This window comes from Bubalus kerabau, chromosome 12, assembly GCF_029407905.1.
Source record: "Bubalus kerabau isolate K-KA32 ecotype Philippines breed swamp buffalo chromosome 12, PCC_UOA_SB_1v2, whole genome shotgun sequence".
NCBI lineage: Eukaryota > Metazoa > Chordata > Mammalia > Artiodactyla > Bovidae > Bubalus > Bubalus kerabau.
In genome coordinates this window covers 48,700,808-48,714,026 of record NC_073635.1, presented here as the reverse complement: position 1 = coordinate 48,714,026, position 13,219 = coordinate 48,700,808, and positions in this window count along the sequence as shown.

Genomic DNA, 13,219 nt, shown 5'->3' with positions numbered 1-13,219 from the left:
CTTCACCCAAAATATTTATTAATTTACCCACTATGCATTAGCCATTTGACAACTCACTGCTCTCGCAGTGGAAAAGAAAAAAAGTAAAAGTGCTAGTCCCCCAGTCATGTCTGACTCTTTGAGACTCCATGGACTATAGCCCACTAGTCTCCTCTATCCATGGGATTCTCCAGGCAAGGACACTGGAGTGGCTTGCCATTCCCTTTTCCAGGGTATCTGCCCAACTCAGGAATCAAACCCAGGTCTCCTGCATTGCAAGCAGATCCTTTACTGTCTGAGCCACCAGGAAAGCCTATTAAAAACATTTGACAAGTCACTACCCTCACAGTGGAGGGAGAACGAAAAAGAAACGCCTGAAGAGACAATCCTACATGTACACAGGGATTGTTATGATGTGCAGGTGTGCAGGGAGGCAACAGAGGACGCTGTAAACCACAGGTGAAGTACCAGAAAAGGATTCTGAAACTCAGCTACGTCTAATTGAAATCTGAAGGTTGAGGGCATCATCCACGTACAGGGAAGGGCAAATGTAGCCAGGCAAAAGGCAACAAACAGCACAAGGGAAGGTCAAGAGGTAAAAGAGAATATCTGAAGGATCCCAGTCAAGAGGTAAAGGGTAAAGAGAAAAAGAATCCAAAAATGCAGACTTGGGAAGCGATGTTAAACAGTTTAGGTTTGGGGGACAATTGATGTCTTCATGGCAGGAGCATGGCAGGTCTGAGTTATCGTTTAGAAAGGTCAGTCTCCAAGGCTGAAGGCAAGGGACCCAGCCAACAATCCAGGCAGGAGATGGTGCACAGTGTATGCTGTGAATGCCCCTAAAGATGGAGCAAGATGGTAGATCAAGAGATTTGGGGAGGTACAATCAAAGGTAACTGGTTTGACTGTTGTGTTAGTTGCTCAGTCATGTCTGACTCTTTGGGACCCCACGAACTATAGCCTGCTAGGCTCCTCTGTCCATGGGATTCTCCAGGCAAGAATACTGGAGTGGACTGTCATTCCTTTCTCCAGGGAATCTTCCTGACCCGGGACTGAACCCATGTCTCCTGCACTGCAGGCAGTTTCTTTACCATCTGAACCACCTAGTTTGATTAGATGGGTGAAATAAGGAAAGGGCTCTCAGGTTTATGTCTTGAACAAGTGTTGTTAAAGATGATGCTGTTTTCTGACATGAAAGTCACAAGTCACAGGATGAAAGGGAGTCTATATCTGATAACTGTTTGGGACAGGTTCACTTGAGGTAGATGTGGGACATTCAAAAGCAGCTATCTAGTAATTAGTTGGATATGTGACTCTGAAACCTTAATGAGTAGTGTGGTCTTAAGATTTAGATTTGAGAATCCTCACTATATAGTAGGCAATTGAAACTCCTCTCATAGATAACATTATCTAGCTAGCATATCTAGAATGAGGCAGGGGGGTAGCAAAGAAGACAGAATTTGTCAGAGTGATACAAAAAAAAAAAAAAGGAAAATGCAATTTTATATACACACACACTTATACACACACATATGCACACACACACTTATACACACACATGTGCGTGCGCACACACACACACACGGACTTCCCAGGTGTCACTTGTGGTAAAGAATCTACCTGCCAATACAGGAAACTAAAGAGATGCGGATTCGATCCCTGGGTGGGGAAGATCCCCTGGAGCAGAAACTGGCATCCCACTCCAGTAATCTTGCCTGCAAAATCCCATGGGCAGAGGAGCCTGGTGGACTACAGTCCATTTTTGCCACCCCCTAGGAGCCCCAGCCCTGGTAGAAAGTTTCATTTCTGGATTCACCATATGTGTTGCTCATCCCTGCCTGGTCCCAGTGTGAGAGGCAACCCTCAATCACCTTGTTCCACAGTGACAAAGAGCTAAACAAAAAAACCCTGGTGGTCCAGTGGTCAAGACTCCATGCGCCCAATATAGGGGGTGGGGAGTCAACCCCTGGTGGGAGAATTAGATCCCACATGTCCCACTGAGACCTAGTGCCACCAAACAAATAGATAATTTAATTAAAAAGTTAACAAAGAGCTGCCGATGCTGCTATAGAGAGAGGTAAGAAAAGTATCCTGAGACACAGAATGTGATGGCACATTTAGGAATTTAGTAAAAATGATAGGGTTATCTCTATAATTTTAGAAGAAAAAATAGTCAACCAAGATTTGTTCTAGGACCTAGTTTAGGAGGTACCAAGAACTGTTGCCTCTAAAAGGGAGCTTTCTCTAAGGACCTAGCCAGCAACTCAAGCTCTGAATTCCCCCAAAGGAAAAATGGAGCTTGAGAAAGTATTCCTCTGCTTCCTTAACCCCTTTTAGGCCACCATGTGTTGTTCCCCAACGGGGACCATTCACACTCCACTAGCCCAGCCAGCTTTTCACCAACCACACATACATGCCACTGTTCACCAGAAGACCTGGCATCACTGCTTCAGTTATTCAAATACAAACAAACTTTTGAAGTGCAAATTTCAGTTTGTTGCCCCCTTACTACAAATTGTACAAATTTTGAAGGTCAACACACACACACAGCAACTTCAAAGATTTCTGCCAAAGTCCAGTCAATAGGATGGCAGCATCAATGAAGCAAAAAAAATGGATGACAAGGCGATGAATTCTGAGCTTCCCAGTGGTCCCCAACTTTTTCAGCGCTAGGGACTGGTTTAATGGAAGACAGTTTTTCCATGGACAGGGTGGTGAGGGAAGGTTTCAGGATGATTCAAGAGCATTGCACTTGCTGTGCACTTTATTATTTTTACATCAGCTCCACCTCAGATCATCAGACATTAGATCCCAGAGGTTGGGGACCCCTATTCTAAGGGACAGGATGTAGAGATCTGGATCTTCTACAAATATTTCCAAAATCATAAAAGAGACCGAGAGAAAATACACATTGACAATGTATGTCAAAACAATGTCACTCAAAGTGTATGCTTTAAAAGTTAAGAGGAAGCAGAGGGGAGATACTGTGTGTATAGAAATTTTCAGTCCTGTTTTCAAATCACTCATGGGATGGAGGAGCTGAAAGGCCTGTAGGCAGAGAATTTATGCATAAAAGGATCATTCAAAAAACATAGAAATGGCTGCCAGAGCAAAGTACAATGTTCACTTTTGAAATCACAAAAAAAAAAAAAGCTTTGTTTCAAGTAGGCTGAATTGACTAAAGTTGAGTTTCAGTGCAGCATGTTTTTGCTTTGGGTGTCATTATTTAGTTTGGCATCCTTGCCAAGGAAACCTTTTTCTTACTTCAACCGTTGTTTTTCTTCTGCTGCTACAACGGTGAATGTCGAGCAAGATCTTGATGCTACTTATTTAAATGAGAACTGGCTCCCTTGTTTACCTTTGATTCCAATGAAGGGAGTAGGGGAACACAGGGTCTTGATGGCTTGCCAGGACCTGTAAAGCTGATAGATGTGTGCCTTGTCTCTTGAATCATCTGGAAAATCAGGTCTAGCTGGTTTGATCAAAGGGTTTGCAAGTCAGTTGAGAACACTCACATGCAATAACGAGAGATGCTGTATACATCAACCGCCAAAGGCCAAAAAGCTAATGGCTTCGCCAGAGATAAAGGATTATGTATGTTATGCTTGTGAATACCAAAGGGAGGAATTCTCCATTTGGATATTGATGGCTAAGGTTTGTACTGGTTAGACATTCGGACCAACAAAATGCTCCAAATCTCAGGGACTTAAGTCAGGATAAAGCACTTAAAACTCTGCTACTATCTGCCCATTTAAACCTAGTGTGGAGTGAGGGAATGAACTAAACCCTCCTTCCTAACAGTTCCTCAGGAGAGAGGGGAGTCATTTTAAACAATTGGGAGTTGAGGTTGCCTCATTTTTTTTGGAGTCCTTTTTCATTCCAAGCATCTAGCTGCAGCACCTGTAGAGACAAGATGACTCTGATGGAGATTGATGGAAAAGGGACCTGGCACACATTATTTTCTTGGACCTCCTCCTTTTGGGTAAGTTGGTCACGTGGGCAAAGCTCAGTTTCTCGGCCAAGAAATGAAACCCTGGATCAGAAAACTGCATATCATGATGTGGGAAACTAGAAATTAAATCCAAAGATTTGTCAGATCGTTCGCATCTGATGTTTCCTGTAACTGAATCATCTGACTGGGTCTCATATGTTTATTTCTAGTCCTTTGTTTTTATTTTGATTTAACTCACTTAAAAGGCAGCACTTCTCTTGGCAAAATTACAAACAACAAATTAACTCCATCTTCAGTCAGTATTTTCCATTTTTTTTACAATGGTATTAAATCATCTCCTAAAAAGTTAGCCATTCAATGCCCTAGTATGAGGGAAGAATATTAGTGAGAAGGAAGAATATTACAGCTACCTGCAAGGGACAGTCACTAAATTTCCTAATATAGACATGGTTTAGTTACTACTGTGAAGCCCCATGAAACAACTGTTGGGAAAGCTTTAAAACACAGACACACACTTGGCACGCTGACCTGGCATTAAACTAAATTACAGGTACTGTGACATATGTAAACGAATCTGCCAGTACAAGTTTCTGAATGCTATGTGCCGTACGAGATAATAGACGATGCATTATTCAAGTTTTGTACTAATTAAAGAACTACTTTGTTGCTAAGAATCCGTGTATTAAAAACATAAGTTCTTATTAACTGCGTTCCCAAGAGTTAGAAAGATGAGAGGTGGATCTCGGGTTTCAGGGACCTATTATTAGGTTCTCAAAGTATTTTCTTAATCGCGTGCATTTTTTAGGAGAAAGCTCTGAGTCCATATCACATAAACAAGGTCTGACTGTGGGGTTTGAAATGGCTATCTTGGGGTTTTCTTCTTTTCCACGGCGTGTTTTTTCCTTCTCACGCCACCAAATTTCACTTCTCGGAATCAGGACCCGAACCAAAGTTAAACATCATAAAGAAATTTGCTCAGTGAAACAGGCCTTTTATTGACTGAAGAGCATGTTTACTGTGTAATCTGCATTTTTGTAAGTCCTTGTGGAAAATCCCCTATGATTGAGTGGTACTTAAAGATTGAAAAATACACGTTGCCCGGGAGGAATTCATAAATGGAAGAAAGGGGGCAGAGAGGAAAAGAACTAATATATCAGACATACCAGTCCCTTATCACCAGAAGGACAAAAGGACAGCCCTGCAACGTGGCCTCATCACGCAGCGTGGACTCTAGACCTCGCGGCGATGCTTGGGCTCTGCCCAACTGTGAAACCCGGACAAGACCCGGACAGCTGTCCCATCTCCGCTCCGAGGACCCTTCCCAGACTCTCTTCTGCCGCCATCGCATTCATCTCCTCTCCTTCTCAGCCCTCCTCAGGTTTCGCCCCTCACCCACAGTTTTCCTCTTTAATGAATTTTGTACTCTCAAAACTCGTTATTATTCGAACAACTTCATCAGAGGTTCTCATGAGCCGCAAGTCCGCAGGGTCCCTCCTTTTCTCTTAACGTGAAATGACTGAGACAAAAAACCCCCCTGACCATTTCTCTGATGGCACATTAGCTTCTTAATCCTCAGCCCTGGACCTGCCCTTTCTCTTGTTTTCTGGCTCTTGCATGTGAGGGATTTGAATAAATGGGTGGGGATTCAATGTCTCTCTTTCAATCCAGCACCTTGGTAGGCTTTCTTGACTGGGTGAGAATTAGGTGAAATTACAGTTAATTTGCCAGAAATTATATACTCCCATGAGAGCGTGGAACACACAAACGTTCTCAATCATGCCTACAACAGTGGAAAATTTTTGAGAGCCACTGCTGAGGTGTGCTGTGCTAGTCTATTTTTACTGAATTTGCTCTATATTTTAGATTCTGTGCTCCTATTTAAAGCACTTTTTCTGGTCTTTTGTTTTGAGTTCTCTTTGATTCCTCTGAGGCTGCCTGGTGGCTTTCAGACAGTCTCTGATCACCTCCATGCTAAAACAAAAGAGGACTGCACACACCCACTGGTCAGCTCCCTCACTCTGTTTCAGGTTAACCCCTTTCTTCTCTTGATCATGCTGATTCCTTCTTTTCCTTTAAAATCCCCAAACTTCTTTCTGTTCTATCATTTTTGAAACTATGTAGAGTTCTCTATCTCAAAATCAATTCTCTCTTTGTGCCTTTTTTTTTTCTTTTTTGCCATCTTCATTATCATCCCAAGAGGAATGCATTCCACACATATGAATTGGCACTAGCTAATATCTACTCTTGACATTGTTGTCTGCTTTCTCCCTAGCATCAGCTTGTGGTCAGTTTTTCTTCCTAAATTCTGCCTCTATGCTCATCCCTTTACAATCTTCCTTTCTGCATACCCCATACCACCCACCCCATTCCTTATCCTGTTCCCACCTTCTTTAACTTTGTCCAGAATTTTTTATCCCAAGTCACTTATTTCACATGCTCTCATCTTCCTTTCCTCACTTGTAGGATCAGCTTTGCATATCCTTTTACCCTTCAAATTTTCTTCCTCTCTCAAGTTGAATTCAATATGGAAAAAGACATCCTAACTCCAAAACTATCAACACTTGGAATAACAAATGATAAAACAACAACATAACTCCTTTTTATCCTTTAGAAAATGCTAACAGTTTCCCCAATGTAGCTGGCAACAAAATTAATTCTATATTTTTTCTTGAAATTATACCTTTAAGCAAATTCTGAGGCTTCAAGTTTTTTTCTCATAAACTCACCAGTTATGTCTTGCAGAGCATCATTTTACAGATCTGTCTACCCTTTTGCTGACCTGATTGAGTGATTTGGCATTGAGTGTAAGAACCATGACTACCTTCAATACACACATAAGTTTATTCTTGAAACAGGATTTATTCAGTCATGAATTGGCTTACGTTTGAAAGTTAATGTTGATTTTCACATCAGCAGCATTCTTCTGCTAGTAATTGTGACCTCTAGCTCCCTAAGTAGTATATACCCCGATCAGGCATTCAACTGTCTTATTAAAATGTTTATACCTAGAATTTTTTAAAAACGTGTTTCTTTATCTTATAGTAATAAGACTTACTCTCAGGTTTAAATTTTCCACAGTAAAAACCTTGAGCCTTCAACTAAGTGACATATTTTATTTTTGCTCATACATATCTAGATTGTAAGTTTATAAAAATCTACAGCTAGTACTGAATTAAAAAAAAAAAAAAACTATGAGCATGTTATAGACTTATGAAACTTAACATGTACCAAAGGAGTTTATTACTTTTTTCCATAAATCTTATCTGATTCTATGGCCACTTCTATGCAAATTCCTACCAAATTTTTACCTTAAACCCTATGTTCTTCCTCAACCACAGATAGGGGTTCCAGCTGTCTGCTGCCCACCTCCACCTACAACTACCCTTGCCAACACGGCATCTGAAGTGAAGTCCTCCTCCCTGCTGGCTGCTCATATGGACACAGCCTTTCAGAACGACAAACACGGCTTGATCCAAATGTTAAAGTGGTCCAGGCATGGATGCACATATGCCATCGGAGACGGTGGAGGAAGGCTTCACCTGGACATGTTTATTGGTGCTGAGTGTTGAAGGAGAGTCCCTAGGAGGCAATTTCAGGTACACACAAAAGAAAGAGCATGATCAAGGCAGAATCACAAGTCACACTGTCAATGCTCTTGGTCGAGTCTCCATCAGGGCGTCTCTGGCCTTCAGAGTAGGCTTCTCAGTACTGCCATGTACCGAATGCAACCCATCCCCACGTGGAGTCCTCTCTAACCACTCTCTATCAAGACTCTATCTTCCAGCCAAATCTAAATCCTCTCCATCACATTACTCTTCTTGGAAAATCCTCCTCTGCTTATAGTTCTACTCGCCATTCACCTCCATGAAGCCTTCCTGAATCCTCCTGACAAAATGAATAGCTCTTTCTTTTACACTACTGTTTCCTATAGCCCTTTTCACAGCCAGACCTGTCTTAGACTTAACTGTGTACCCTTCCGTCTACCCCATCAGACTGTGAGCTCTTTGAAAACAGGGGCCATCTCTTATGTATCTGGGCTTCGGCATAACTCTGCCTAACACAGTGCTTTGTATGCATCAGGGCATCCATTGTTATCTATTGAATTGAATAAACAGTTCCTGAATGAAAAATATACACATAATTTTATCTGCATAATTATAACTAAGCTGATACAGGTGGGTACAATGCAACTCTTTTTGTTTCCAAGCCCCAACTTGCTGTTGAATCATTTGTAGATTTCCTGACTGATTATTTTTTTATATTGCTAGGATTTAGTGGTATAAAAATATGATCTAACAATTTGACTTACTGTAAAAGTAGTTCTTTAGTTTATAATCTGTGTATATTAAGGGTTGTAACTGCACTATTCTCCCATCTTAAGTAAGGCAATTTCAGGGTGAGGTTTTGCCTTTTGATGTCAAGCCTTTAAACACAAAAGGAACAATTTTATTCCTACAGAAGCTGATAAAAATTACACTACAAATGAATCCTGTGCTGCACTTAGTTTATGGCCCATACTAAAATAAATTTTCAGTAGTCTGCATATAAATTGAATGATTTGGTACAGATGGTCATATTTTGCACTAAATCTTCAACAACGAATAAAGTCATCATAATAATGTCATTTCTAGGTGGCAGCAGCTGATTGAAGAGAAATGAAATATTAGGGAAGTTTCATTTACTTTGGCCCATTTCTCTGGTGGAGGTGGTAGCGAACTAGACTTTCTCAGCTCTCCTATTTCGGGGCATCTTAGTGGCTTGGGGCCATTTGAGCCAATGGAACATTTTCAGTCACTGACTCTCTTGCCTTCTGCCTTCAGGCCAATCCTATTTTGTTCTTGAGCCACTGAGATTGCAATTTCACAAGTATCAACCCTACGTCTAAAATTGATATTTATCTTTACATTTTATAGTAAATGCTTTTTATATTTCAAAACAATTATAAGTAATTAATTCAAAAGCAGAATCTAAAAAAATTAACTATGAATTGATTAAAATAAGTCTTTAATTTGAAACTCTGTCCCAAAGATTTAAAGGGGTTATTTTGCTCATTGAATTATGCCCCAAACTAATTCCAAATGTATGGCAAAATAATCTGAAAATTTAATAGCTTTTAAAATATAGTTTAGGGACTTCCCTGGCAGTCGAGTGGTTAAGACTCCTCACTTTCAATACAGGGGGCGTAGGTTCAATCCCTGGTCAGGGAACTAAGATCCTGCATGCTATGTGGTACAGCCAAAAAATAAATAAAATAAAATATAATTCATATGTTTCAATCACAAGTCTTAGTGATTTTAATCAAATGTATCAGTCTCTAGTAATCCAATCCTACATACTTAATTCTTAATTTATTCTGCTTGGTATATTGAATTTTTTCATTTATGAATAAAAATTTGTTATTAAAAACAAGTCTCTTCCATTGTAGTTAGAAAGCAAGTTTCTAGTTTCTCAAAAAACGAATGTTATCAAATTTTAAAAGCCTATCTTTTTGGTAAAAGTAAACATTCCCGGTGTCTTATACAATGTTGCTTTTAACACATACAATATTTTCCAGTGATTCCAGACTGACTGTGACCAGAAATTCTGAAATCTTGTCCACTGCGATTGTTTCACTGACACTTGTCAGAATACATAAGGGAGAAATTCTAGAGCTCCAAAGGAAAACAACTTTTGGCCTTTGAGACACTTTGTTTCATTTATCTAAAGAGTATTTTATTCCCTGTTCTGTGCATAATAAAATCAATCTGAAGTAGGAGATGAGGCCCTTGGCTTCAAACAAGTCATAATCATATAACATGAAAGGCAACAGATAATAGCTATAGGAATTTCAGATGAGAAGAATTGGAGAACCTGGGAGCAGAAAGAAGGTTATTTGACTTTCTGGGTGGATATTCAGGAGAAGCCACTTGAGAAATGCTTGGGGCTAACCCTGACATGCTCAGGATCATAGGAATTCTGTTGAGGAGCATCAGGGATTGGGACAATGTCAAGTGTGAGGAGTATGAACAAGGGGGTGAGAATGGTGGAAAAAGTCACTGCCTTTGCAGATGGTAGAACTGGGTTTGAGTTCATAAGCTGCATTGAGCTGGGTGCCTGGGTCTCTGCTAAGAACTTCAGAAAAGGATTTGAACTCTGTGAGCCTTCATTTATGAGATTCAGTGCTTAGAAACCATAAATCACTTTAAAAAGTCAAGATGATAAAAAATTGATATTAACATGTCATTAATGATCATATAAAAACATTCACCTGCTTAAAACCCTAGGGACTTCTTTCGGCACCTGCCGTAAAAATCTCAACTTGTTGTGACCTCAGACAATGACAGCACTGGGGACCTGCTTACTCTTCGATTTTCATTTATCTCTGTTACTCACTTTTTCCAGACATACTGGCCTCATTTCCTACACCCCAAATGTTCCAAGCCGAACCATGTCAACTGAACTTCCTATTTCCTTTGCTCATTGCTCCTTCTCCCTGCCCTCTACCAAAAAAATCCATATCTCAAGAATCTCAGAAAGACTTTCTTTAGCCACTTTATTTATTTTTGGCTGTGCTGGGTCTTCATTGCTTTGTGGGCTTTTCCCTAGTTGTGGCGAGCAGGGGCTACTCTCTAATTGCAGTATGTGGGCTTCTCATTGTGGTGGCTTCTCTGGTTGCAGAGCACAGACTCTAGGGCACAAGGGCTTCATTAGCTGTGGTTCCCAGGCTCTAGAGCACAGTCTCACTAGTTGTGGCACATGGGCTTAGTTGCTGTGCAGTATGTGGGATCTTACCAGATCGGGGTTTGAACCCATGTCTCCTGCAGTGACAGGTGGATTCTTTACCACTGAGCTACCAGGGAAGCCTTCTTGAGCCACTTTAAAGTAATATCCCAATGTTTCTCTGGATTCCTCATCCTATGTGATGTGTTCATGGCATTTACTATCATCTTGCTATTGCTTTGTTGATCATTGGTTCCTGCATCATCAGATGCTTTTGCTCTATTGCCTTATTCTCATCCCCATCCAGCAATGAAATAAAGCTTCTTGAGTCTGCATCTATCTTCAGTTGTTGCTTCCCTTTACTGCCTGCAAAATTCACTGAAAAGAGTTCTGAACTTTCTTCTGTATTTTCTGCTCTTCCATCAAACTTAAACTTACTCCAGTTAGGCCCTCATCGACCTGTTTCAAGGAGTCAGGAGATGAAGGCCCAACTGGATTAGGTTTAAGTTTGGCATGGCAACCCCCTCCGGTATTCTTGCCTGAGAATCCATGAAAAGAGAAGCCTGGCAGGCTACAGTCCATGGGGTTGCAAAGAGTTGTACATGACTGAATCAACTTAGCATGCACTCAATGACCTGGCACTGCCAAATCCAATGGCCAATTCTCAGCCCCATCTTCCTTTGATCAATAGTGTTTGACAGCATTGATCATTGCCTCCTCCTTATGTTTTCTTTCCTTGGGCTCCCAGACCCCACTTCCTCTTGGTTCTCCTACAATCTCATAGGCTATTCTGCATCTCCTTCATTGGGTCCTCACTGTCTTCGAGGTCAAGAAGTCCGTCTCATTTTGGGGCCTCGCCTCTAACTACCCTCCCTCCCTAACTTGCCTTATCCAGTTCTATGGCTTTAATATCATCTATGTTTTATGGTGTTAGGTATAGGGTTATCCCCCCCCCCCTCATTTTGCAGAAGGACTCTGTCAACCACGACCTAGTTGTCATTTCTGTATCTAAAGTTATTTGACAAAAAGCAGCCTGAATGTTTAGGCAGTCAATAATGTGGTGCACCACTCTTGTAGAAACATTGCTTTTTTTCCTTGTCATTGCTTTATTTGATATGAAGAATGACCCTAATCGTTATAACAGATGAGCCTCTACATCTCAGTGCCTTAGCACAAAAGTCTATATCTCACTCATTACCACAGTCCCATATGGGCCAAGGATCCAAGACTCAGGTCTCCATCTGTGGCTGAATCTTCCTCTGAGTCCCTGAAGGACTTCCAATGTATCGAACTTGTTGTGATTCCTTCTTTATGTCTTGAGCAGTAGAAGATCCTTTCTGGTAGTTTCTAGTCTTTTTTCAAAAGTGGTTGTTCTAACGACAGTTGTGATTTTGGTGCGCTCATGAGAGGAGGTAAGCTTAAGATACTTCTACTCCGCCATCTTCCTGCTCACATCAATGAAACATCGATTTTTCAAATGGAATAAAGACCTTAGTGGACACTTAGCCTTTCTTTGTCATTTTACATAAGAAATTTGGTAACAGAGGAGTTAAATGACTTGTCATAAGTCACACAGAGCAGAGGCTACAATCCAAGCTTTTTAAATTCTCCTGATTCCTTAAAGCAAGGTTCTTTCTGATAGCCAACAGTGTCTAAATTCTTGCATGAACATATGTGCCTAAGCATCAAGTATCACAGAACTGCAAAACAGGCAGTGCCTTCATCATTTTAGCTCTATCCCTTTGTGATGGGGAAACTGTTGCCTAGGACCCCACTGCCATTTAAGGCAGTGGAAATATATTCTACAACCAGTTACGAATTTGGACCTTCAGGGACAAAGGTCCATGAGATGACAGATTTCTTAACATGTGGTCCACGCTTTTAAACCTTTATTGATCTGAATTCTGCTTCTCCTTTATTTTTCTTCCTTTATCCTCCTGGGGTATTTCTCTCTTCTCATTCATTACTAGTATGGGCTATTTCATCTGCTATTCTTTTGAAACCTCACCATTCTGAAAAGTATTTATTTTGGCTTGAGAGCTGTTTCCCCTTCACAATGGCCTGTCCTGCTCTGCAACATTTTGTACAGCTGGTCAGGTTGTCAACTGAGGATGTCTGTTGATAGAATGCTGACATACTGCCTGTTTATGTTGTCATGTCACTTTCTACTTGAGTGGCCTAAAAATAGAAGTTTATTATTCTCTGGATCCTTTCCACTGTTTGTTTCAATGTTCTTTCTGGGCAATCCCATTGGTTATTGACTGACATCAAAACATTCTAAGCTGTTGTATCCTGCTGGGTTTTGCATCTTCTTAATTTTTTATAGTTCCACCTGCTCAGGCAGTGCCAGATTTCCTGCCTTCACAGTATAGGACGATTCATCCCTCACAACAACCTTATTCCTTAGCACCACTTTACCTTGAATTCACCCTTCCCTCATTTATTCAGAAATTCTAGGATGAGATGCCAATGTCTTTATGAATTATGAGGCATTAGGCTTTAGTTGGCCAGGCTTTGCTCACCCCACAAAATTGGTCATGACATTTATCATTCTTTTACTATCCTAAACATGGAAAAAATATTATACCA